Source organism: Polypterus senegalus, chromosome 5 (assembly GCF_016835505.1).
Source record: "Polypterus senegalus isolate Bchr_013 chromosome 5, ASM1683550v1, whole genome shotgun sequence".
Lineage (NCBI taxonomy): Eukaryota > Metazoa > Chordata > Cladistia > Polypteriformes > Polypteridae > Polypterus > Polypterus senegalus.
Window position 1 is genome coordinate 104,447,446 of NC_053158.1, and position 27,818 is coordinate 104,475,263.

Below are 27,818 nucleotides of genomic sequence, written 5' to 3' on the forward strand. Positions count from 1 at the left end.
GACCACACATTCTCATATCTGGAATCATACTTTAAATGTTCTGTTCCTCGAGTCACTTAGTTATCACTTTTTCCTTATGACACGGGGCTCCATCATGCTTGAAAAGGCTTTGTTGGTCACCAAACTGTTCTTGGATGGTTGGGAGAAGTAGCTCTTGGAGGATGTTTTGGGACCATTACTTTTCATACCTTTCTGTGTATTTTTGATCTGTTTTAGTCATCTCCTGGTTCTACACCTTGTTGCCAAATGTTTAAGGCTAACATTTATCAGAGATCATAACCGTGGAGAACTTGCTGCAAATTATGCTGGGTAGGCATAATAATGTTTGAGTGTCTTGTAGTGAATTTGTGGTATAAGTACACCTAGATGTGCCAGACAGAACACTCGGGGTGGCTTTATAAGAGTGTTCCTGACCTAGGAATTGGTTTCTAGGATTATCTAAGGTATACATCTTGAGTGAGCTAAAAAGGCAGCTCCCAGTCAAGTGCAGAGCAAGTTTAGAGGTGAGTAGGGTAATGATTGTCAGCAGAAGGAAATGCTGGGACAGAAAGAGAGAGAGATGGTAGGAGAAAATGACAAATCTGGTGTGGTATTTTCAAATGAGTAACTGAGGCACTAAACAGCCCAGGCAGACAAAGTTCCAAACCCATTTAGAAAGATCCAGAGAGGGAAAGGGGTCTTTTTTTCTGTTAGCATTTTATGTTCTCCACTCCATTCTGTACATGTGATAATACTAATCTTATAAACCATGTACTTAACTATCTTTTGCATTCTTTGGCCTCTTTGGTATACAGTGATTTTAAGTCACAAGAGTGCTGGCTACAGTTACAACATATTCAGCTTACCAGAAAAATTATTTCCTCATTAAGGACTTTCATTCATCAGAACAAAACTCTGTGCCCACTGTGGTCCTCACAGGACTGAGGATACTGCCCTAAGCTGTTGTGTGCTTTCGGAATAAATAAAATAGACTTCAGCGACATCCCCTGCATATATTGCATTAGCTGGCTGAGTCTATTCAAATGCAGTGTTCTTGACATGCAAAAATACCACAATAAATTATTCTTTATCAGGCATAAGGAAAGCAGATCAGTTTTATGCCGTGTTCACGTCCTTTTTTTACAAGCCTCAGGTTGAATACTGTTAAAAACAAAGACTGTAGGGCTGTACTACTACAGATGTGAGAAAGGAGCTTATAAAACATTTCCTAATTATGATCTTCATTACCTATCTGTTGTTACTTATTTTATTGAATGATATCCTGAAAATTTTATTTTTAGGGAAAAAGAAACACCTTTGTGTTCAGTTTGTATATGTTTACCATTATGATATCTATAGTGTTGATCATTTTTATGTTTAGGAGACCCATGCCTTATTTGCAAATACTGTATGATCTTCCAGATTTTTCAGGCAGAAAAAAAAGTGAAACCATGGCAACCAGCTGCTGACCAGAGAGTAGAAGAAACTGTTAAAGAGTTTAAAAGCAGTCCCCGTCAGATGACAGCAGGGTCTTTAGAAGCCTTATGCAAGTCTATCTCACAATGACCTTGAAAATTAAGTAGTTGTCAATCTTATTAAAATTATGTGAGTTAGTTAGTTATACAGACATATCATATATACTATTTAAACATCAAAAACCCTACTTATAATGTGAATATATAGAAATAACAACCATTTTATACATTGTAAACAATTAGGGAATTTTGATATTCCCTTAGAATATAATTCACCTGCTCATGTTTGTGTAAATTCATATTACAGTTTGGTGGAACTGTGGTTCACACTACCTGCCAGGACACTGGATTTGAAACCTACTGTGGTCACTGTCATTGAGGAGTTTGAGTGTTCTCAATGTGCCTAGACTGAAGATTTCTTTTGGCGTTTATCCTCATACATTCCAGACAAGTGCAAGTTGAATTTAAATGATTGTTCTAAATTGATTTATTGAGAAGGTGTTTGAGTGAGCTGCTAATATATGAGAGCCACAGGGCCTCATTCCTGATTTAACAGAGATGTTGCTGGAGTAGGTTTCCACAGTGGTAGCCACATTATATTAGTGCCCATTAAATAACCCAAAATAGTTTGAATAATACAAGACAACAAAAGGTATACAGCAAAGAAGTAACCAGAAAAAAGTAAATACCTTTTGTGTATATAATACAAAATTGAAAGTAAGGCATCATTCTTTGTGAATTATCTATCCATCCTCTTAACATTTAAACTTATTTAATCTAACTATGATAGTAGATTGTGTAACAAGGATGAGCCAAAGACATCGTAAAGGTTTGGGGCAGAAATCCATATATTGTTCCACAGTTGCTAAATAGGTTTTTAGAAATTGCACAGAGATGTTCATAGAGTCGAGTCCAAGAATGAACTGATTGTATGGAGGCAAGATGAAGGCTTTAAAGGTAAAGTAAAGAAAGTGACTTCATCATCTCTGGCTATCTATCTGTCTATCTATCTATCTATCTATCTATCTATCTATCTATCTATCTATCTATCTATCTATCTAGATTGCTTCAGAGACCTAGGTTAAAGCTATCAACTCAGCTGCTATTTTTGTGGAGTTTCTGGAGAGAAGGAGGTTAGGTTCTTCACTGTCTTAATATTTTGGTGTTTCTTTCCAGATTTCTAGTATTATTTCAAATTATTATCCCACAACTAGGTGTTTTTCTGGTAAAGGCTTAGTTTCAGTGATGAAAAGCAGGTTTCTGTCAGAACAGGCTCAGACTCCAAATAGACCAGTTCTGGAAAAGGCAAGGAAAGAAGATTGGAAAAGCTGAATAAGCTTGGCTAGATATTATATCTGTTGTAAGAGTAAAGAGAGGACACTGATAAAGAGTTAGGTTACCAACCTGGTAACCCCACATAACTGAATTGCAAAACAAAGAAAATGCATAATAATTACAGAGATGTGCTTTCAGGCGCAAGTTTGGGATTGAGTTGACAAAGACGACAGAGCTTCCAGTTTTTCAGGCATGAGGAGGCAGGCCAAGGTAGCCAGACACCAGAAGTGACGTCAGAGATGTTATAGTTATCAATCATCCAGTCTGTAGGGGGTGGACGAAAAAAGGCATTAGGACACAGCACCAACCCCTGGAGTGGTGGTAGAATTGCATTCACTAGAGTTGTCCCCTATGTGCATGCACATGACACCATTTGTTTTTTTTTGTTTTTTTTTATCTGAAATGTATAATTTAAGGGAGTGCAATAAATTTGTATGCTATGCGCAATATATACTTTATGGCCAATAAGCAAAATATTACTGGGGAAGTATACTTACATTGCCACATGGACATAGATGTAAATTTTTGCCATAATTACATTTTTTGGTTGCTTTTGTAAAAGTATTTACCTTGAACTAAGAAAAGGATCTTATATTGAATAAGAATGAGCTCTAAGCTACCTTGCAATGCTCCTTTAAAGTTTAAGCCGCTGAACAGATACCTTGGAAGGCCTGATATAAGATTTTTTTTATATAACTAAGAACTTGCCAGAATTTTTTTTAGAGAAGTAGTATTTAGGCCAACTGTATACTGTGATAAAAAGAGCAGCTAATCCACCCGGCTGCTCACTGCCTGCCTGTCTATCACAAATGCTTAATACCTGTGTACTATCTTGTTGCAATTCATCAAGTCACCCAGCCTTTCGACCTTCTCTCTGATCCAAGTCATCCAGACACCATTGAAGAGGCAAGAACTCTGCAATAGAAATACCAAGCTCATCCACAATGTTACTGTACAAGCGACTTGCTCCGATGATTTCCTGCCTTTCTTGGCCTTAACAGCTATTTGTTTCAAAAAGTTAAACTAGAACCAGAAGTGAAGCTGAGTGCTATTTTCCTGTGATGTCAAAATGCTGTTGCCAGTAATGACTTGATTGTGTAGTAGGTTTAGACAATTAATGAATGCTTGTGAAGCTACTTAGAGAGTGCCTATAACAAAACATCCTTTTTAAAAAAATACTTAATCCACTTCAGGGTTTAAGGGATCTGAAACCATTCACAGCAGTATTGGGTGAATCATGAGAAATAACTCTGGAGAAAACATCAGTCCATCACAGGGTGCACTTCATGCCCAGTTTAGAGTTTAAATTAACCTAAAACACCAGCCTTCAGGATTTAGGAGGAAAACCCATGCAGACTTCTAGAAAATTACACAGACACCAATGGAATTCAACCTAAAGACAATGAAGTAATTGTACCAGCCACTGTGTCACTGTGGTGCCCAGGAAAGGAAAAGAAATGGAAACACTGAAAAGAAAAAAGAGAGAAGGAGGAAGGAAAAGAGGAAAAGGGAAAATCAAAGATAGACTATAGCAATGCAACACCAAGCAACACTTTCTTTCAGAACAAAAGCTGTTGTAGTTTCACAATACTGGGACCCACAACACCAGTATAGTTTCACTTATAATATTGTATTATTTGCATATGAAGTGCACTGAATAATTTAATATATTATACTCTCTTACCCATTAATCCTTTATGTTATTTTAATCTGAGTGGGTGAAGTGTCTATTTGAGTGGGTCGGGTGATAGACTTGCACACTACCTAGGGTCAGTACCCACCCTGTTCCCTGAGTCACCACAGTTTGGGACAGATGTCTATGCTTGACAAAATTATTCAAAGGTATCTTTATTTAAAACAGCTCACAATGATTTGCTACATTTTGCAAAAATCTTAAACTCACTTTTTTCTAAGGTCACACATGCTGCCTCCGTTTAAGTTCTGGCTCTTTACTTTTCATGATAAGTTTATATATTACTTGTCCCATTAGATTTTTTTGGAGATATTACACATTTTCTCTTAAAACCTAAAATGATGCATGCTGGGTTTTTTTAGCTGCTCTTAATTGGCACTGTTATGGATATCACCCAGAGAATGGTTACTCCAGAACCTTGTAATTGTGTTTAAGGAAGGTGGAGTGATGAACAATGTTCTCTCTTTTATAGCAGGGCTCCTCCATTTTAGCATTACTGTATTTTGAAATGGCCATAAGGTTGGGTTAATTTACCATAACATCATGGCATAGCTTGAAATAAAAGAATGATGTTTTTAGATCTTTGAGAAGAGCCATTAGAATTAACGTTCGGTAACACTTTAGTTTAGGTTCTGCAAAAATGCATGTTTTACTCATTTACTCTTATGTAACAAGCCTTAAACACTTCTTTAGGTCTTCATAACACTTATAAAACATCAGTAGATGGGTTCTTAATTTCTGTGCAATGTGATATATTGACATGATGGTAACATTACTTGTTAATATGAAGGTTTCAAAGGTTGTTGGTATTTTGGGAGCATGTTCATTGCGACACCCACACACGACAAGCCAGAGTGCAGTGTGTGATATACTAAATATGTAATATCTAGAGAAATGTTTCTCAGTTAAGTCACCTCAGACCACTCCAAAGTGATGTCTTGTTAGAAAGTCATATTGTAGTGATGAATAAACACTTTACTGATGTTATGAAGACCCAAAGAAGTGTTTGTTAATGTCCTGTTTAATAATAGGTAATGAGTAATAGATGCATTTTTCAGTACCTAAACTAAAATATTACTGACCTTTCTTTAAACCACCATGAATTAATTAAATCTTGAGTCTGTTATAGTTATAATGTGTATGGAAATAAAAAAAAACTATGTGTTACTTTTAAAAGAGTGAAAAAAGTTTATTGTATGCACATTGTACAATTAGTTAACATCTTTTGTTAGTTTAACAGATCTGTTTTTCGTCAAGAACATTTTTTTTACAAATCCCTCAGCATGCAATACCTTGATATTTATCATTCCTTTCCACAAATGGTTCAAGCTTTTTAACTAAAATCTGATTAATCTTCTGAATTTCCTGACACAACAGTAGGTTTATATGTGGTGAACTTAGATTGCTTTCCCATAGAAATAAATTTAATGCTTTCATTTCTAAAGCTCTGTGATAAATTTAGTCACCTTGTATCTCATTTGCATTTTCCTATTTGAGATAGGAAAAATAATTTTCGAATTGCTTAGTTGGATATTTCTTCACAGTTTCAGTGACATTTTTATCATGAATGCTCTGATACAGAAAATGCATTAAAGTTGCACTTAGCTAACAAGCCAGCTAGCCATCCTCTTCATGAATTGTTGCTGCATGTATAGAGTCACTCTAAGCCTGATTCCAGTTTAAGTTGAGGGTGGCTCAAATTCTTATCCAAGTCAGTGAGCATACATGAGTGTGCACAGCTGTCAACTGGTGTCTTGTCTGTAGTCAGTTTCTGCCTTTTATCCAATGGAGCCCAGATTATACCTTTGACTTGGTTGCTCCAGTGTGGTTTCATTTAATGAAACAAGCGAGTTCTTACAATTGCATCTGGATGAGTGAAGGTTAGGCCTGTGGACAAGAGTTGGTAGGAATACATCCACAGTAATCTGCAGCAGAAATTCCCAAGTATAGTCCTGGGATACCACTATGGCTGCAGGTTTTCATTTCAACTAGTTTCACAAATAAATGGTTCAATTTTACTTCTGAATGATATCATTGTTTAAATTGTCATTTTCTTCTCTTATTTTACATTCAGAAATATCTGCTAATGTATTTACTTGTAAACAAATTCAGAAATTTGTATTTTTGACATATATTTTAATGTTAACTGACTCCTGACTCTGACAAGTCCAGGTGAGGCTGGACCCGGAAGTGCTTCTGGTGCCAAAGTGTGTCCTCTTGGAAGTACTTCTAGGTCATATGGAAACTAGCTTCTCTGATAGTGCCCCCAAATAATACCCAGAGACTCTGATAAGGCTACACCTTCGGGCTCCAATTCACATATACTGTATCCCTGCGGGTGTCCAAACTGTGATGCCTTGGAAGGCCCACTGCCACCTCTTGAAGTGGGGTGGGAACTGTTCCTGGCCTCCAGCATCCTCTGGTCCATATGTCTATGGCTGGGCAAAAAAGTTGTTTCTTTGTCCAGCTGGCATGCCCATCTGTCCTCTATGGTTCTTACAAGACTCCCCCCTCAAGTGAGCCGCATAGTTGTCAGCGGCCAGTACCAGGAGGGTGTTGGTCCAAAGCAAAGCTTATTTCAATGCCCATCCTCTGCTTGTAGACAAAAACAAGCAATTAGTAGGGGAAGTCCCTTGCTTGTGTTTGCCAGAGTCTTAGGTTTGTGTCCACTGCCACTCAGCTCCCGAAACCCAAATCCGGTTGAACCACTGTAAAGGACAATGCCTCCACTGACATCCTAGTTCCTGGCACTCAAAACAATGCCCTCTGCTTCGCAATAACTTTTTAACCCTCCTCTTGAAAGAGAAAGAGAACTTTAAAGAAGTGTCTTTATTTAATGCCTTAAATTCTACACCTTGTCTTCATTCACTCTGAGCAAACATTGTTGAGGTAGATGAGGTCCTCTGACAATGTGATCTCGGTGGGTCTTCTGGATTAGATTATCTCCCCCTGTAGGGAAAACCTTTATCCTTAGATAGGCCCCATTTATTTCTTTGAGGCTCCTACAGTGGTGTGAAAAACTATTTGCCCCCTTCCTGATTTCTTATTTTTTTGCATGTTTGTCACACAAAATGTTTCTGATCATCAAACACATTTAACCATTAGTCAAATATAACACAAGTAAACACAAAATGCAGTTTTTAAATGATGGTTTTTATTATTTAGGGAGAAAAAAAATCCAAACCTATATGGCCCTGTGTGAAAAGTAATTGCCCCCTTGTTAAAAAATAACCTAACTGTGGTGCATCACACCTGAGTTCAATTTCCGTAGCCACCCCCAGGCCTGATTACTGCCACACCTGTTTCAATCAAGAAATCACTTAAATAGGAGCTGCCTGACACAGAGAAGTAGACCAAAAGCACCTCAAAAGCTAGACATCATGCCAAGATCCAAAGAAATTCAGGAACAAATGAGAACAGAAGTAATTGAGATCTATCAGTCTGGTAAAGGTTATAAAGACATTTCTAAAGCTTTGGGACTCCAGCAAACCACAGTGAGAGCCATTATCCACAAATGGCAAAAACATGGAACAGTGGTGAACCTTCCCAGGAGTGGCGGCCGACCAAAATTACCCCAAGAGCGCAGAGATGACTCATCCGAGAGGTCACAAAAGACCCCAGGACAACGTCTAAAGAACTGCAGGCCTCTCTTGCCTCAATTAAGGTCAGTATTCACGACTCCACCATAAGAAAGAGACTGGGCAAAAACGGCCTGCATGGCAGATTTCCAAGACGCAAACCACTGTTAAGTAAAAAGAACATTAGGGCTCGTCTCAATTTTGCTAAGAAACATTTCAATGATTGCCAAGACTTTTGGGAAAATACCTTGTGGACTGATGAGACAAAAGTTGAACTTTTTGGAAGGCAAATGTCTCATTACATCTGGCGTAAAAGGAACACAGCATTTCAGAAAAAGAACATCATACCAACAGTAAAATATGGTGGTGGTAGTGTGATGGTCTGGGGTTGTTTTGCTGCTTCAGGACCTGGAAGGCTTGCTGTGATAGATGGAACCATGAATTCTACTGTCTACCAAAAAATCCTGAAGGAGAATGTCTGGCCATCTGTTCGTCAACTCAAGCTGAAGCGATCTTGGGTGCTGCAACAGGACAATGACCCAAAACACACCAGCAAATCCACCTCTGAATGGCTGAAGAAAAACAAAATGAAGACTTTGGAGTGGCCTAGTCAAAGTCTTGACCTGAATCCAATTGAGATGCTATGGCATGACCTTAAAAGGCGGTTCATGCTAGAAAACCCTCAAATAAAGCTGAATTACAACAATTCTGCAAAGATGAGTGGGCCAAAATTCCTCCAGAGCGCTGTAAAAGACTTATTGCAAGTTATCGCAAACGCTTGATTGCAGTTATTGCTGCTAAGGGTGGCCCAACCAGTTATTAGGTTCAGGGGGCAATTACTTTTTCACACAGGGCCATGTAGGTTTGGATTTTTTCTCCATAAATAATAAAAACCATCATTTAAAAACTGCATTTTGTGTTTATTTGTGATATATTTGACTAATGGTTAAATGTGTTTGATGATCAGAAACATTTTGTGTGACAAACATGCAAAAGAATAAGAAATCAGGAAGGGGGCAAATAGTTTTTCACACCACTGTATATGGCTTGGAATCCTCCACAGGTTAAAGAGAGGACATAAGCCATTTATGCAGCCTTAATCAGATCATGAGTATGTTCCAAACCAGAATAACCACACTTTATACCAGACATTGCTTCTTTTGTAAGAGGCAGATCTATTTGCAGCAACACACTAACAAAAGTGACCATTCTGCTCTCAATTCCAAATTTTTTTACCTAATCTGACCTCCAAAATTTGAGTGGCAATCTCAGCGACTTGCGGTTCAGACAGTAAACAAATTGTTCTTATAGTTATTGGAGCAAGCACTACTTGGCTCCCTTCACCAGTGTCTGGGACCCCTTTGCACTGTGTTCCTTTTTCTACAGTCTTTGCTACAGTCTGTGCAGCAGCCTCCAGTACCTGAGGTTCCGACACGACAAACTCATTTAATATTTTTGACATGCGTGTTGGAATGAGGGCTACTTGATTCCCCTCAGTGTTATCAGGGAATGTTTCACAACATATTCCTTAATGATGTACTATACAAGGATATCTCACCTGTATAGTCAAATCCACTTCCAGTTGCCATAAAAATCTGTCAACGGCTTCAAGCCGTGCTTTTACAATGTCTTCAATCCCCCTTATTGCAGCCTCTTATGTATTTAGCATGGATCGTAGCCCACATACTGGCTGAAGTAGGACTTCCAGTTATTCCACATCGACTCTGCCTTTTGGTTGGCTTCTCCAGTTTCAGGAGGAATTTTGAGCTTTTCCACCCATTCTTTATGTATCTTACCCACGAGCTGTCCTTGCACATGCTCTGTTGGGTATTCCTCGGCGGCATGGAAAAATGAGTCTACAACAACAACACTAATTTATTTATATAGCACATTTTCATACAAATGATGTAGCTCAAAGTGCTTTACAAAATGAAGAAAGAAAAAAAATAAAATATAAAAATATAAATATGAAGTCTAGAAGCCCATTCGTTGAGCCAGTCTGTCCTGTTTCACATAATTTATCGAAGGAACTCAATCACTTATCCTGGAGACCATTAACATTTCCTGAAGGAAATTACCCCTGGGTTTGCCATCGGGGGAGTCTTGTTATGCGGATCTGGCATCTTCAGGATTGATAATGACTTCCTTGTAGTTCCGGTCTTCTCGTGCAGGCTTTCTGATTTCTCAGTTGGAGCCTGACGGGTATTTTATATTTGCTTTTCAGCATATTTTATCCCTCAGTGGCACATACATCTTTACTATTTGTGATGAGGTGACCCACCTTGAAGAGACTATGCAGTGTCCTATTAATGAGGTACTCTTCCTGTCCGTAGGGATCCCACTCTCAGACAGAATACCATTGCCAGCCATCTCTATAAATGTTGGAGCTTTGCCCGACAGTTTCACAGACTGAAGGATATCTGTCTTTTCTCCTACTGCCAATTTTCTTGGTTCTTCAGCCCATCTTAGTGTCAGAGCTGGGTTTGTAGGATATTACAGGGCTCGGTTTTGGTCAAACTATTTTTTATATATATACTATATAATACACTAGCGGGCAGTATTCCTGGGTTAGGATTCCCACAAGGAAACCCACAGGGCATGCTGAGACCTCAAGTACCATGGGGCATTACTGCTGGGTTCCATCGGGGCTGCCAGAGAGACTTCCACGTCCTGGTCCTGGAAGTATTCCCAGATCACAGATAAAGGAAGCTGCTGAACATCACCCAGGCTAGTAGGAGTTATGTTGAAGAAGGACTAAGCTTGCCTGGAGGAGTAGAAGGAGAAAGAAAAGGAGAAGGAAAAGGAATGGGTGTTTGTTATGACCGTCAAAGCCTTCAGGTCTTTTGTAAAGTATTTGTATGAATAAACCTTTTATTTTGAATCTGGGTCTTGTGCCATGGGGGGTGTGTCCAAGGTTTCAGGTGCTGCATTAACCCCACTAGTCACACTAATTAATAGAATCTAAATAATTAAGAATCCAAAAGGATTAAATGACCAGAACATAAAAAAGAGCAAAATCTTTAAAAGCAAGAAAAATGTGACAAGTTGAAATATAAAGGGTTACATTTGAGCAACAACAGCAGGAAGGGGACAAACAGTGATTTCAGGACCTATACACATAACAGACAGATTGCCACACCAAACCATAAATAAGATCCCTTACATCTTGTTCTTCAAAGAAATGATTAGGTACCAATTATTTTCCTTAGAATCAATTTGAATTAGTTATTTATTTTATGCTGCTACTACTAATGTAGTTTGACAACAATTGTCATGTTTTCAAATAGTAGTAAATAGTAATAAATTTCAAGTTTTATAGATAATCTATGCAACTTGCTTATCTCAATGCATTCATCCATTTTCTACTTCCTCCTGTTTACCAGTGTGTGGAGCTGTAGTTTATTCCTTTAGCAGCAAGCACAAGGTCAGAGTCACGCCCAGAAAGAACATTTTAAATGAAGTAGAAACCTTGATAACTTTTAAAAAGTGTCTGTATGAAATACTGGAGCAATGTAATTATTTGTTGTCTAAGCATGGTTGATGAACTGAATGGTGACCTCTTGTTTCACAAGCATCTTATGCTCTATGTTCTTATTAGTCCATTGCAGGACATGGTCACTCAGTCATACAAACCCATTACTAAAGAGTCAGTTTAGATCTATTCTACTAACAGCATATCTTCGGACCTTAGGTGACCAAACAAAAATTGTGAAAAGATGTGTGCATCCAACATAAAGTACCCAGCTGAGGATCTAAGCATGGTGAGATGTCATTGCACCATTTTAGGCCACTGCAGTTATGTTTTCCGCTTCACTTAACTTCATTTGTTAGGATATGTGTTTACAAAAACATTGTGTTGTATCGCACTCTATAAAGCCATTTGAATTTATCTTTTCCATAGAAAATATCTGTGGTACACAGACTGCCATTCAATTAAAATAATAGTGTGGCCAAAATGTATTTCAGTATTAGGATCATGAGATTTACTACAGTACATTTTAATTTTAATATTAAAAAATTATTTTAATTTTTACTCTTGGTGTAGCATGGTAACATAGTGGTTTGCATAACCTCCTGCCAACATTGGTCCATCTGTCCCTGGAATTCATACTTTCCTCCTGTGTCTACATGTTGTTTTTCTTGTGAGCAACTTGAATTCCTGCCACATCCCAATGTCATGTGTGTTACATAAAACGTTTGCATAGCTTAGCCTTGGATGGTGCTCTCGCCTTGTAGCCAATTCTGCTGAAATTAACTGTAGCTTTACATAAACCTGTACCATGTGAAATGAAGTAAATAGGTGGATTGATATTTTGAATACTCACATCAAGGTTTTGTCATCATATTATCTAGATCCTGTGTTTTATTTAAAAAAACAGCTGAACAAATAAACAGTGGAAGTGACTACAATGACAAACAGAACATAATCAAAAATAAACTCTTGAAGATATAAGAGCTTACATTTTTTCTTTTAATGATTTACTTTTAGTAATACAGAAATCGACTCTCTCTAGAGACATGCACAATTTCATGCTGAAATTTAATAAAATCAAAGGGCAATTTCTGATACTCTCCTGCAGTGACATTCAGCTGCAACAACACTTCATTTATGTAGCCCATTTTCATACATCAAAGTAGCTCAAAGTGCTTTTTACAATAAATTTAGCTAAACAAAGTTACAAAAAAGTAAAAACTAAAGAACAGTTATTTATAACATTAGAGAATCATAATGTCTCTTTTAATTACAAACTATGGTCAGATGCCCAGTTTGGTGGGATTTTGAAGAAAGTAAACCTGTGTGGTTCCAAGGCCAATGGACATTCTACAGTCCATTAACAGGATTCTCAGTGGAGCTCTCTTCGTCTTCCCAACATCTCTTGTGGTGGAAACATATTTATGCTCAGGGAAGTTGTGCATATTGCTACCACAGAGAGCTGAAAAAAAGAAAATACACAAAAGCATAGCATATAAAACAGAAAATAGAATTGCATTTAATGGAAAGAATTAATTTTCTTCTCCCCTCAGTATGAAGGAATGCGAATAATGCTAATAATTTCTTAAGTGACCAAGAAAGCAGATTAAAGAGGCAAGTTTTTAGTAGTTTTTGAATTGTTCTACTGTACTGGCCTGGTGAATCTCTAATGGTAAAATATTCCAGATTTTTGGTGCATGGAGTCAAACTGACACCTCAGCAGTTATTTTATTCTTCACTCTTAGAATTGTGAGCAAGCCAGGATTAGGGGATCTAAAATTACAATTAGAAACTTAGATGGACAAGCACTACAAAATATAAGGAGATGCTAAAGTTGTGTAGAGCCTTATTTACAATTTAAAGTAGTTTAAATAAATCCTAAAGGACACAGGTAGCCAGTGTAATGATGCTATGACTGATGAGACATGTTCTCTTTTTAAGTCAAATTCTTGTTGCTGTGTTCTTTTTTTGGTTATCCTGACAACAGCATTGTGTTAACGTTTTGGCATCTTGCAGTGATATAAAAGATCCAACTCTGGTGATGTTTCTTATATTAAAGTCTTAATAATCTGCCTTTTATGTCATTTGAAGTTTAGCTCTGACACTAAAACTACTTCTGGCCTTATTTGTAAACCGAGATGGCCTAGTTTATTTCTAAGGTCCTCAGTTTTTTGTTTGTTGCATTTATATGTATTTATATAAATACAAAGGAGACTGGGGAAATAACAAGAGTAATGTGGGTATGTGTACAGTGTTTATTGCTGTTGTTTCACCGTTTTAGGAGACTTTGGTTCAATCCCATGCCTAGTTACTATCTGGGTGGAGTTTGTATGTTCTTCCTGTGTATTTCAGAGTTTTGTTCAGAATTGTCAAACTATTCAAAATACCATAGCTGCTTTAGTGTTGTTACTTTCACTGCAACTTCTTTTTCTTCTTTCAGCTGCTTCCATTAGGGGTTGCCACAGTGGATCATCTTTTTCCATATTACTCTCACTGCACCACTCGGAGCAGCTGATCGGAAAGAGAATTATCGGTATACAGCATCAAGCACATGCTGCCTCAGCCATGCTTCCTATTTGAACTGCTTCTCACATAGCAAACACTTCAAAACCTTTCTGTACAGACCTTGTGAGTCAGAAAGAGCTCTAAACGTACTCCATCAGTCCATCAAGTGCTCCTTGTAGAACTGTTTGTACTTATAAGTACAATCACCTCTCTGTAAACTTGCACTACAGTTATAATATTACACAACCTGAGCCACTTTATAAAGCACAAATTTACATATGATGATGATATCATTTTAAAGATGAAATGCAGCAAAATATGTTTATTATATTATACAGATAAAACTTTAACTTCATTTAAATAATCTATATTGTTAATAATTAAAGGACACAGTGTCACTACGCTAGCAAGGATCTGGCGCTTCGTTCATGGATTGTTCCTGCCTCACACTGTATGCTTCACTGGGACTGGCGTGAAAGATAGGATAATTAAACATGTACTACACAGATATTTCAATGTTCCTTGAAAGTTTTGAAGAATCAGCATTATAAGCTTACAGATGGCTTAACGTCTATTACAGAGCTGATTGTGTGGCGATTGGGTATTTGGAGAAAGAAAGGTAAGGATAGGAATTGGGGGTTATTACGTTTGAAAGAAACAGTTGTGACAGATTAGATGCTAGAATATCCTGCTGGCTATGCCACTGTGACAGATTAGGGCTGTATCGCTCCCTTGAACCCTTGTCTAATGCACCAGACACCAGATAAAAGTCCAAATGTTGACTTTATTCATAAGCCACAGTGCACAAAGCACGCTCTCCTCCACTATACTCATTAAATTACAAATCACAAATACAATAATCAATCCTCCACTCCCAGACGTGTTGCCACCCTTCCACCCAGCTCAGCTCGCTGTCTGGGAGCTCCCACAGTCCTTTTATCCTTCCCGACCCGGAAGTGTTCCCAAGCCCCAGTCCACGTGATTCTCTATCACTTCCGGGTCAGGTACGAGTCCTTCTTCTCACCCGGAAGCACGTCGTTCTTCCTTTGACGCATTTCCGGGTTATAGGGCACAAATGAGTCTTCAGCCCTCTCTGCAGCTCCCTCTTGCGGCCCCTATGGTACAGGGTCGTGTATAAAAACTACATAGTCTATGACTCCCTGCTGGTCTTCGGGGCACCTCCATACTGCAGGGAGGGCTCCATCTGGCGGCCTGGGGGTATTGGCTGGGATGACAAGCTGGCCAAAGACCACACAGTACTGCTGCAATAAATTATTTCATCGAAGGTCGCACACAATCACTGCGCCACCGTGTTCCCATGTTTAATAACATGCTTTAACTCCTATCATCTAAAATTACATTCACAATATTACAGCTCTCTGAATAATTAAAATACTGAGATGTATACTTGATTTACCTACCACAACACAAAGACAAGTTGCTGGTTAGATAGGTAACTCTAATCAGGCCACATATGAGTCAGTGTGAAATTGTGCTCTTTTTCATTTCGATTCCACAATGTACCTGCCATTATTGGGATAGGCCCCACCTCTGCCCAACCCTAAAATTGGATTAAGCAGTTTCAACAAATAGGTAAATGGATTAAACATCTCACCCTAAATCCTGATTTCTTCTGTCTTCTCTATCTATAATATGTCCTCAGTTCTAGTTCTCAAGGAAAATAGACCTAAATCATTGAAGTTCTGCCGTTTTATTATTTTCTTCAGCTCACCTATAATAGACATACAATTGTGGTAGTTAAAATTTAACAGAGACTAGGAAGAAGTATGTGTTTAAAAGATCTTTTATGAGAATGTAAATATTTTTTGCGAAAAACATTTTTTGTTGTTTAGAATTAAAAAGATTTGTGCATATGCCATTTGTAAAGCAGTATGTACTGCTTCATTTATCCACAGATAAGCCAGCTGTTTTTTATGTTATTCACCTTATTGGTGCTGTAAATGTCCTGATTTCTGCCTCCAATCAAAAAGCAATTTAACTATTATGTTAAATAATAAAAATTATAATGAACTAATAGTGTGTAACACCTGGAGAAACAGGCAATTCTTTAGTTCTCCTCCATTAATTTCAGTGTATTCAATCTGAAACAGTTTGTATTTGTTGAGCTCAGTCAGATGTGAATGGTTTAATTAATGGTTGCTTTCTTATTTAACTTCAAGTATGCTCACCAAGTATTTGATCGGAAGCAATAGAGAAGCACACTCTCATAATTAGCAGCTGAATTTTGTTTAGATATGTTGCAGCTCATTTTAACCTTTATATTTTATTATGTCTAGTTAAGTTTATCATTGTGATGCTTTATCCCTGGGGAATGATGTCTGTGAAATGGTAGAAGTTGCACTGAATTCTTAACACTAGAGAAGAATATGCCGTCGGAGATTCATTTTCATCTAATCAATTTGTACCAGGACTAGACCTCTTTGTTTTACACAGTAAGTAATAACACAATACTTCATTTTGTCATTTTCAGCATGCATGTTGACTTAGATGTGTAACAAAACATACATTAAAAACCACAGCTCCTAGAAACTTGTAATTTACATGTTTTAAGCCCATAAGAACTCAGCCTTTCCCTCTTACAAAATTAGCACCTGTGAAATAAATAGCTTCAACACACAAAAAAAGGTTTGGGGCAGCCACCTGTATACTTGAAGCCTGGAAGCAAAAAGGTAGATAAGTAGCACAGACGTGTACAGAGTCAAGTCCAAAACAGAACTGAGGTTACAGGAAAGTTGACTTGTATTTAAGGTAGAAAGGTGGAAGTGATGTCTTTGGGGCCTGGAAACGGAAGTAATATTCTTGGGTGCCGGAACCAGAAGTGATGTAATTGTTGTTGAACCAAGCAGAATTTCCCATATCTGGTATGCAGAGATAAATGAGGAAGGTTTTAGTGCACCCGCCAACCCCTGGCCTGCCGTGGAATTACTTGCATTTGGTCCGTTTAGCTGCCTCCTATGTGCATGTATGTGACACACCATAGAATACCCATTTCAGGTTAAGGCTCAGACATTTCTCTCTTTATCCCTGTATATAGTGTCACACACACAAGCTATGGATACAGCTTCCTGGTTTTGATCAGGTAAAAAAGACAACAGAGAAACACTGTCACTAACTACCTCTGTGTTGTTGCTCTTTGAATGGAGGACTACTCAAGTGAACCTTGACAACACTGCACCCTGCAGACCAAAGCACCACCCCTTCCTCCCCCTTAACTATATAAACAGTGAACACCAGAAGTCAGCGCTCACGCTGGACCCTGATCCCGTAGACGATGATTTGCCTCATTTAAAGGCACTAAAAAATGGCGTCTAAAAGGATCATTGGTCACTTGGATTTTTTCATATTATTTAACAACTTATTTTGAAAATACATTTTTGTTTATTAAACAGGTTTACTCCCTGGCACCTCAACACCCTAAAGCTCTCTATGATTTCTCTTTCACAGTATACAGTTTACAGTATATATTAATCAAATGAGTAGTTGCAGAACAAAGACAGCGCTAACAATATTCACTTGTGTCTTGAATTTCAGGCATCACTGCTAATCAACTTCAATTGATCAGGATTATAATATTTAGGATTATAATAAAAGGGGGTTAAAATATACAGTTGGGCCCATAAATATTTATATTTAAATATATATATATTTAGTTATTTATAACTTTTTTCTAATTTTGGTTCTGTACATTACCACAATGAATTTTAAATGAAACAACTCAGATGCAGTTGATGTGTAGACTTTCAGCTTTAATTCAGTGGGTTGAACAAAAAGATTGCATAAAAATGTGAGGCAACTAAAGCATTTTTTTTAACACAATCCCTTCATTTCAGGGGCTCAAAAGTAATTGGACAATTGACTCAAATGCTATTTCTTGGGCAGGTGTGGGCAAGTAAGTCCTTATGTCATTATCAATTAAGCAGATAAAATGCCTGGAGTTGATATGAGGTGTGGTGCTTGCATGTGGAAGATTTTGCTGTGAACGGACAACATGCGGTCAAAGGAGCTCTCCCTGCAGGTGAAAGAAGCTATCCTTAAGCTGCAAAAACAGAAAAAACCCATCCGAGAAATTGCTACAATATTGCAAGTGGCAAAATCTAAAGTTTGGTACATCCTGAGAAAGAAAGCAAGCACTGGTGAATTCAGCAACGCAAAAAGACATGGACGTCCACAGAAAACAACAGTGGTGGATGATCGCAGAATCATTTCCATGGTGAAGAGAAACCCCGTCACAACAGCCAACCAATTGAACAACACTCTCCATGGAGTAGGCGTATCGATATCCAAGTCTACCATAAAGAGAAGACTGCATGAAAGTAAATACAGAGGGTGCACTGCAAGGTGCAAGCCACTCATAAGCCTCAAGAATAGAAAGGCTAGATTGGACTTTGCTAAAGAACATCTAAAAAACCCAGCACAGTTCTGGAAAAACATTCTTTGGACAGATGAAACTAAGATCAACCTCTACCAGAAAGATGACAAGAAAAAAGTATGGAGAAGGTGTGGAACAGCTCATTATCCAAAGCGTACCACATCATCTGTAAGACACGGTGGAGGCAGTGTGATGGCTTGGGCGTGCATGGCTACCAGTAGCACTAGGACACTAGTGTTTATTGATGATGTGACACAGGACAGAAGCAGCCGAATGAATTATGAGGTGTTCAGAGGCATACTGTCTGCTCAAATCCAGCTAAATGCAGTCAAATTGATTGGGCAGCGTTTCATGACACAGATGGACAATGACACAAAACATACAGCCAAAGCAACCCAGGAGTTTATTAAAGCAAAGAAATGGAAAATTCTTGAATGGCCAAGTCAGTCACCTGAACTTAACCCAACTGAGCATGCATTTCACTTGTTGAAGACTAAACTTCGAACAGAAAGGCCTACAAACAAACAGCAACTGAAAGCCGCCGCAGTAAAGGCCTGGCAGAGCATTAAAATGGAGGAAACCCAGCATCTGGTGATGTCCATGAGTTCAAGATTTCAGGCTATCATTGCCAGCTAAGGGTTTTCAACCAAGTATTAGAAATGAACATTTTATTTCCAGTTATTTAATTTGTCCAATTACTTTTTGAGCCCTTGAAATAAAGGGATTGTGTTAAAAAAATGCTTTAGTTGCCTCACATTTTTATGCAATCTTTTTGTTCAACCCACTGAATTAAAGCTGAAAGTCTGCACTTCAATTGAATCTGAGTTGTTTCATTTAAAATTCATTGTGGTAATGTACAGAACCAAAATTAGAAACAAGTTGTCTCTGTCCAAATATTTATGGACCAAATTGTAAGTAGCAGGTTAGGATAACATCAAACAATTTGTATGTTGGCTGTTAGATAACATAAAATCGATAAATATATGCTCAAGCTACTTTTTGTTCATTAGTGTTATAATTTGTATATTGTGTTGATTTAGTTTGGACATGGTATGGTTGAGGAGCTCCTCAAAGTGCTCTGTCCATCTGGAAAGCTGTCAAGAATGTTTTCTATTAGGTATCGATAATTGCATTTTCCTCCTCTACTCCTTGGAATTTGTTGGAGAGGTCCAGCTCATCATGGCCTGTCACTATGCTGCCTTACAGAAACTTTACATTGTTCTTGCCTTTACTTCTTTCTTAGTCTATCCACTTTTTTCTTCAGCCTCAGTTCTAGTTTTTCTTTTACCAGGTGGTGATCTAAGGCCAAATCTACTCTTCTTTTGATACTCATGTCCAACAAATACCACCTGAATTTCTTGTAGATGAATATGTGATCAGTCTTGTTTACAGTTAGATGGTCGGGAAAGACCCACTTTGCCTTTTAAATATTTTTGTGCGGGAAGATACGTCCACCAATCACGCAGTTCAGCATGGAGCATGTGTCTGCAATCATCTTGTTATTTTTGTTTATTTCCTCTAGCCCATGAATACCCTGTGTGGTCTGCACCCTCTTTGGTGTTTAAATCTCCTATCAGGATATTAATATGCTGCTCAGGTCATCTAAAATGTCCTGCAGCTGTTTATTAAACTGGCTTTTTATCTCCTCACTATTGTCATTTTTGGAGCATATCACACAACCACAATTTTGGTATTGAAATACTCAGTGATACATCTGTGTTACTTGGCTTCAAAAAAGGGCCTTCAATGTGTCCTTTCCCAGCATACTCCTGTGTGGTGCCCCCCACAACTCATCGTTGGAATATTTAAGTAGTACACCAGTCCTCAGACACTGTTGACCTGACTGTATCCATCTGCCTTCACATAATCCTTATAGGGAGGGCTTGTAGTTGTGGATTTATGCTAATTTCTGGGCTGCCTTCCCTGTTTAGTGCATTGTTCCGATGTTCTTGATGCCCATATTAAGAATTTTCCTTGTTGGTAAAGAGTTGTCCGTGTTGCAGCTTCTTTCTTGCTTCCACTGCAGTTCATCATAAGTCCTTTGAATAGAGTTCTATCCTCTTTCATTTCTGTAACTGATTGAAATGTCTTCTATGTTTTTCTAGCATGTTTTTATTTTTCATGGTATCATTGCTAGGCCTACACCAAACCCTCTTCCTTTCTCATTTAGGATGGGACCATCCATGTCAATGGTCCCATGCCATTAAATCTATCAAGCATACTGGAGGAACAGGCAGAACTACCTCTCAACTGTGTGGAGCCAACCACAGCCGAGATCAGAGGGGTGATCATGCAAGACAGAAATGAGAAAATGTCTGGTCCATTCCCATTGAATCTATAACGGTAGACCAAGATATAGCAGTGGACTTCAGTAGTATCAGTTGCTTAGTAATTTCTAGAAGGAGGAAAACATACCATCGGAAAGGTTAATGAAGGGCACCTGATCAAGAAGAAAAGAGACTTCAGGTTGTGCATTAATTAAACTCATGTTCATTCCTGGAAAAATCTTCAACAGGATTCTCCTAGAGGGACTCAATGGACCACTCAATCAAAAGCTGAGGAATGAGCAGGCATGTTTATGAAAAGAATGGTCATGCATGGACTAAATTGCAGCTCTGCAAACTATCATGGAACTGTCCATTGAGTGGGACTAACTATTCTAGGTTTGCTTTATGGACTATGAAAAGATGTTTGGCAGTCTAGACAGAGAGACTTTGTGTAAGCTGCTACATCACTTAGGGGTTTCCAGGAGAAGATTGTCAACCTAATCAGAAATTTGTACGATGGAGTGACATGCAGAGTCGTATATGTGACAGTATCAATGTCATAATAATAAAATTGCAAACTTCGATACGATGCTAAGAAAAGTATTGAAATTTGACCCCATTTTTATACCCAGTACAGTAATCTCTCCTCGATCGCGGGGGTTGCGTTCCAGAACCCCCCGCGATAGATGAAAATTCGCGAAGTAGAAACCATATGTTTGTATAGTTATTTTTATATATTTTAAGCCCTTATAAACTCTCCCACACTGTTAACATTATTAGAGCCCTCTAGACATGAAATAACACCCTTTAGTCAAAAGTTTAAACTGTGCTCCATGACAAGACAGAGATGACAGTTCTTTTTCACAATTAAAAGAATGCAAATAGATCATCTTCTCTTCAGGAGCAGAGAATTTCAGAGAGAGAGAGCTCGCAAAGAAAAGCAAACAATCAAAAAATCAATACGTGTGCATTTTTTAGAGGAGCGTCAGTATCTTCTAAGCAAACAGCCTCTGTGCAAACAGACCCTCTGCTCACATCTCCTCCCTCAGGTGCAGAGAACGTCACAGAGAGAGAGAGAGAGAGAGAGAGAGAGAGAGATTAAAGCAAACCATCAAAAAGTCAATAAGTGTGCTTTTGGAAGCACCGCGATAAGGCGGCATTTCTTAGAGGTGCGTCCATATCCAATAGGCAAACAGCTTCTGTGCAAACAGTACCTCTGCTCACAGCCCCTCTGTCAGGCGCAGAGAATGTCAGAGAGGGTGAGAGAGAGGCAGAGACAAGCAAACAATCGAGCACCGCACGGGAAGCATATCTTATAGCATTGAGGAGTTTTAGTTAATATATAATACATGCTCTGATTGGGTAGCTTCTAAGCCATCCGCCAATAGCGTCCCTTGTATGAAATCAACAGGGCAAACAAACTGAGGAAGCGTGTAGCATAAATTAAAAGACCCATTGTCCGCAGAAATCCGCGAACCAGCGGAAAATCCATGATATATATTTAGATGTGCTTACATTTAAAATCCGCGATAGAGTGAAGCCGCGAAAGTCGAAGCGCGATATAGCGAGGGATTAATGTATAGTATATAATGTAATGAAAAACAATTGAAATAAATTACAATTTTAATTGCATGAAATTTTTACATTGATGAAAACAAATAATAGAAATGTTAGTCATTATATGAGCCAGTGTTTAAGCAACTGAGCACTGAAAAGCTAGAGCGCCCTACATTATATAGTAAATGTAACGAAATTTTAAAATGACATAATAAAATAAAGTAATGCACTGTCGGTTCACTTAGGATCAAGGATTTAAAAACTGAAGGGGCAATGGAGACCTATTGCTAAAGAATGTTGTCCCTAAATGAACATCACAGAAAGAAATTGGCCTGCAGGTAAATTAAACTGAAGACAGCTGTTTAACTGAATACAAAAAAGGTTTAACCTGTTAAAAAAAATCAAATATGTAATGATATATCAACTTCAAATGAAACACTTTACAGGCTGATACTGCCAATGTTTCCAAAAATGTAGAAGTAAGATACCTACCTCTCGAAACACCCTAAAGCTCTCTCTTGACTCGCATGTCGGACCTTCAAGTATTTTACTTGTCTGGTTGTGGTAGCCCCATTAGTTGGTATTTGGCAGTAGCAACACCTATAATTAAATATTACATAACACCTGTGAGTAGGTGGGAATGAGACAGCAACTCTAGCCATGTACACTGGTAGAGACTGGTGAGACTCAGTTGTTAAAAGCCAGAGTGAACTGGAAGTGCATTCCTAATGTAGAGAATTGAAACCATGACAAACAAGTATTAAAACAATATTTAAAATGTTGCATTCAATACTTATCAATATTTTAATGCAAACCTACCTGACAGACAGTTTTGAGGTTAGGACTGGGGTGAGACAGGGTTGCCTCCTATCACCATTTTTTTTTTTTTTGCTTGTGATTGACTGAATCAGAAAGATGACACACAAAAAAAGTAAATGGAATCCAAAGAATGTTTTGGAGTCAGTTCACCAACCTGGGCTTGGCTGATGATATTGCATTCCTGTTCCTTAACCATCGAAAGATGCAACAGAAACCCTTGATTAATTTACTGGCTCAGTGCAGTTGCAGTTCAATGTCCACAGGGGAAAAACCAAGCTGCTTAAGATCAACACTGATTGTACCCAACCAGTCTGGCTTGAAGGAATCCCTACAACAAGCACAATGTCAAGTTTCAACCAGCATTTCTCCACTGGCTGGGGTTCAAAATTGTGCTTTTTTTTGGTCTGTTTTTTCTAATTTGGTATTACTTATTTGTATTAATATTTCATTTATTTATTATGTATATTACTCGTTGTGTTTATTTGATTACTTCCAATGTGTTTTCTGGGTGGTTCCTCAAGGGGTGGAGTCACCTGCCAATCACTGCCAGGAACTGCCCTCCACCCGATATATTGGAGGCCTTCCATAGTTCCAGGTAGTTCATTTTGAAAGCACCAGTGAGTGGAGTGTCTTTTGTGTCTACTCTGCGTTGTGCTATTGTTTGTTTGTTTTTTTGTGAATTCCTGGATCTTTGAACCTGTGGTCTATTTTGAACTATGTCTTTGCATTCTGTTTTGGGATTTTTGTTTACTGCAGACTGCCTTACCTTTTCTTAGGACCTTTGTGTATTGCAGAGTCTTTTGTGAAAACAAACCTTTTATTTAGTAAACATTTTTTCAATGCTCTTTTTTTTGTACAACCTCAGTTCCAAAAAAGTTGGGATGCTGTGTAAAGTGTAAAAAAAAACAGAATGCAATGATTTGCAAATCTCACAAACCCAAATTTTATTTATTGGGGTTGTATCTAGTCAGGGTTTTGATGGTATTAAAAAGAGGACAACTTTTAAAGTGCTTTTGGGACTCCTAAGTGACAACAAAATGAGGGTTGGGAGCATGCGCTGATAGTGAGCTGCCACACTCACCACATCACAGACCTCCTGGATTGGGACCCGAGTGCAGCAGGTGACACCTCAACAGACTAAACCACAGTGAAAATAAAAAAAAAATCAATTTCGCAACAGGGATGTGCACATTGAGCTACAGTTTTTGAAAGATTCGCTGGAAAAAGTAGATGAATGTTTCAATTTGTATTATGACCTGGAGTGCTGGCCTATTGTCATTGATTCAGCTAAGAGCAAATAATCAACTGAAGGGAATAGAATACCAGTTGTCTGAGGCTGTGGATATCTTAGTCAGAATCAATGATTTGGAGATGGACATGTTTTATGATCAGAATGATGGTGTTGCTTTTTCTCTGCACAAAATTTCACATCCGTTGAAGCAGTATGGTATCCAATCTGATGAGAAACAAAGAAACATACATCTGGCATCTTTTTAGAGCTCCCAATTTGCATATTACTGGTTAAAGCCAAAGTCAAGGGCCTGGATTTTGTTACTGAATGCTTTCAGACTTCTACTCTTGTTTTTTTTTGAGGAGGTTATTGAATTGCCAAAGCTACAGCATGCCATTTTTATAATCGAGCCATTTGTCATTTTGTTTTGGACTAATTCAAGTAATACCGCTCCTGTAGTTATTTTCCTCTGTCTTTTCTACAGAATGCTTTCAACCTTCTGCTCCAGCTTCTGCTCTGCTACAATTCATCCACTAACTAAGGTATGCTACCTTACTTGAACAAATCCCTGTTTCTATGTTTGCTGCCATAAGGAAAGAGTCAATCACCCTGATACTCATTGCTTACTGTTCCAAACCAGCCTTAAGTGGCATAGTCAACCCACCATCTCCAAACGCTGCTACAGTTATGTCTTTTCATCTATCTTCACCCAGTTTGCTCTTTTGAAACTCGTGCTACTAGTTCCAATTTCCTACAGCAGGTTTGAAGTTATTTTTTTGCCATTTGAGAGTGCCCTGCCATAGCACATGAGGATTGCAATGGAACCACTGAAGCGCATGAGGATTGCTGAGGCCCCGCTGGTGTGCACAAGGACTACCAAGGACACCAAGCTGTATCCTGAGCAGGTGTCTGTTTTTTCAGATGGAGAGATACTAATACACGTTGTTGCCAGGAAGCGCCACAATATGATCAAGACTCCAGTGCCTTGTAGTTTCCAAGGTGAGTAGTTATATAAAGTACACAGTTTTTCCAATGGCTTTTTCTGTTAAGTCATCCCTGCTGAAAAATGAGATGAGCTGCTGTCTGCAGTGACCCCAGGAAGGGACACTCAGACCAAGTTGCTGTCCAAGATGACCCGAGGAGGGGCACCCCACCAAATTCCTAGTCATGAAGAAGAAGATAATGGACAAGTTCTGTTTCTCCATAGAAGGAGTCCAAATTCCATCAATCATTAAGAAGCCAATTAAAAGCCTGAGAAAGGTCTTTAACTCCCCCTTAAGGGACACAGCTGCACTATAAGAAGCTGGCACATGGCTTGCAGCAGTGGGCAATTCAGGGCTGTCAGGAAATTTCAAAGCTTGGATTTACCAGCATGACATCCTGCCATAACTCCTCTGGCCACTGCTGGTTTATGATATCCAACACTGATCATCATTGATGGCTTTGAGAGGAAGATTAGCCACTTCTCACATAGGTGGTTGGGCCTTGCTTTTAATCTAAGCAGCATTGTCTTATATGGCAGTAAGAATAAGCTAAAACTCTCCTTCAGTAGCCTATCGGAAAAATGTATGGTTACCCAGGCAGGAGAGGTGGCATTGTACAGAGAATCTAGCAACACCAAAATCTCCATGGCCAGTACAGAGGTCAGGAAGTGTAGGAAGTGGAGGACTCAGGAGGCAGTTGACCAGAATGAATTGCAGTTTCGAAAGTGTGGTGGAGGGCATTTGCTTTAGGACGGGCAGGACTTGGTACCATCCCAAGACCACAGTATGGGGAAACCCGAGGAAAGAAAAGACAACTGCCTGGTCCAGGAAGAAATCGGTGCAGGAGAGGCAGAAATGGTTGAATGCAACAGCAAAAGGGGTGAACCTGGATCTGGTAATGGACCAGAAGATTTTGTGATCAGAGTTGTAGAAAGCTGACCCACACAGGAATAAATTCCTTATCCAGTCAATTTGCGATGTCCTTCCTAGCCCAACTCCTGGGGGCTGACAGAAACCACTGCATGGCTGGTGTGCCAGGGAAGAGGAACCCTTGATCATATTCTAAGTTGCTGCACAAAAGCCCTGGAAGAGGGGCGTTATTGGTAATGCCATGACCAGGTACTGAGGGTTATCACAGAGACCATCATCACAGAGATCTCTCTTAGTAGGCACCAGCAACCAGTAAAACACACTTTTGTTTTTGTCAAAGCTGGAGAGAAGCCGCAAGAGAATATATATCTAACAGGGGGCCTTCTGGCAACAGCTCGAGATTGGCAGCTGAAGATTAACTTAGGGAGTCAACTGAAATTACCAGACACCATCACCGTCACCTTGCTTAGGCCTGACATGGTTCTTGAGTCACAAGTATCAAGACAGGTGGTCCTGCTGGAATTGACTGTGCCCAGGGAAAACCAGATGGGAGAGGCATTCGAGAGGAAGAGAGCTAAGTTTGAGGAACTTGTACTGTAGGTGAATGCAAAAGCAGGGGATGGAAGACCTGTTGCTGTCCCATTAAGCTTGGCTTGGATTTGCCAGTCAGTTACTTTGTAGAGGTTTCAAGGAGCTGGGGATCAGGAGAGAGCCATCAAGAACATCACTGATGCTGCTGAGAAAACATCAAGATGGCTGTAGATCAAAAGGAGTGATCTGTGGATTATATAATCTGCATAGACACAATTTAAGGACTGATCACCCCTGGCTCGGTTACCTGGGCGAGGGGGTATGATGTTTAAAAACCTGAAACACCCGATGACCCCAGGTTACATCACTGATAATGTGACTAGGTTGCACTGTAAGGTGTGCATTAAAATCAGTAACAAATGTTTGGTGCATAACAAGAAAAGGCTGCCTCACTGCCCTTCTTTTATACTTACTCGAATAAGTATACTTCTGCAATTACTTGGGCAGTGTAGTGGACAAAAAAGGTGGAACAGGTGTTGAGGGGGAGGTTAAGGTAGCTTGGACGCACCCCGAGAAAACTAGGCACCAACATCACAGGACAGGCCTAACTTGAAACCTACAAGGACTACCAAGAAACATTTTTATTGGGATGGGGGTAACTGGTGGCAGCAACACAGAATAGGAGTCACTGATGAATGGTCATCGATGGCAGGAGTAAGTGTTATATTTTTACATAGTTTATGTCAAACTAGAGTTTTCTGAAGCAGCCAATATGTATGAATTTAGAATGCTTTAAAAAAGACTCTTTTCAGGAGAATGCAGAAGAGAAGTGATTTGGTCTCAGAGCATTATTTGATGGGGGAAAAGAATAATAACAGCCATAACAAAACTAAATTTGGACCAATATTCACTTTAGAAATAGCCAATCAAGAACAGAAGGATGGGGAAACAGTAGACCAAGAGAAGAAGCATTAATTTACGGGCTTCAGCCTATGGAAGAATGTAAAAGATGGAGAGAGTAATGGCAAAATATCTGAGTGGATGGGGATCAATCGTCAAGGATTGTTTTAGACCCACTTGCAAAATTGAATAACAATACAAAATTCAAAAAAATAAATAAACAAAATAAAATC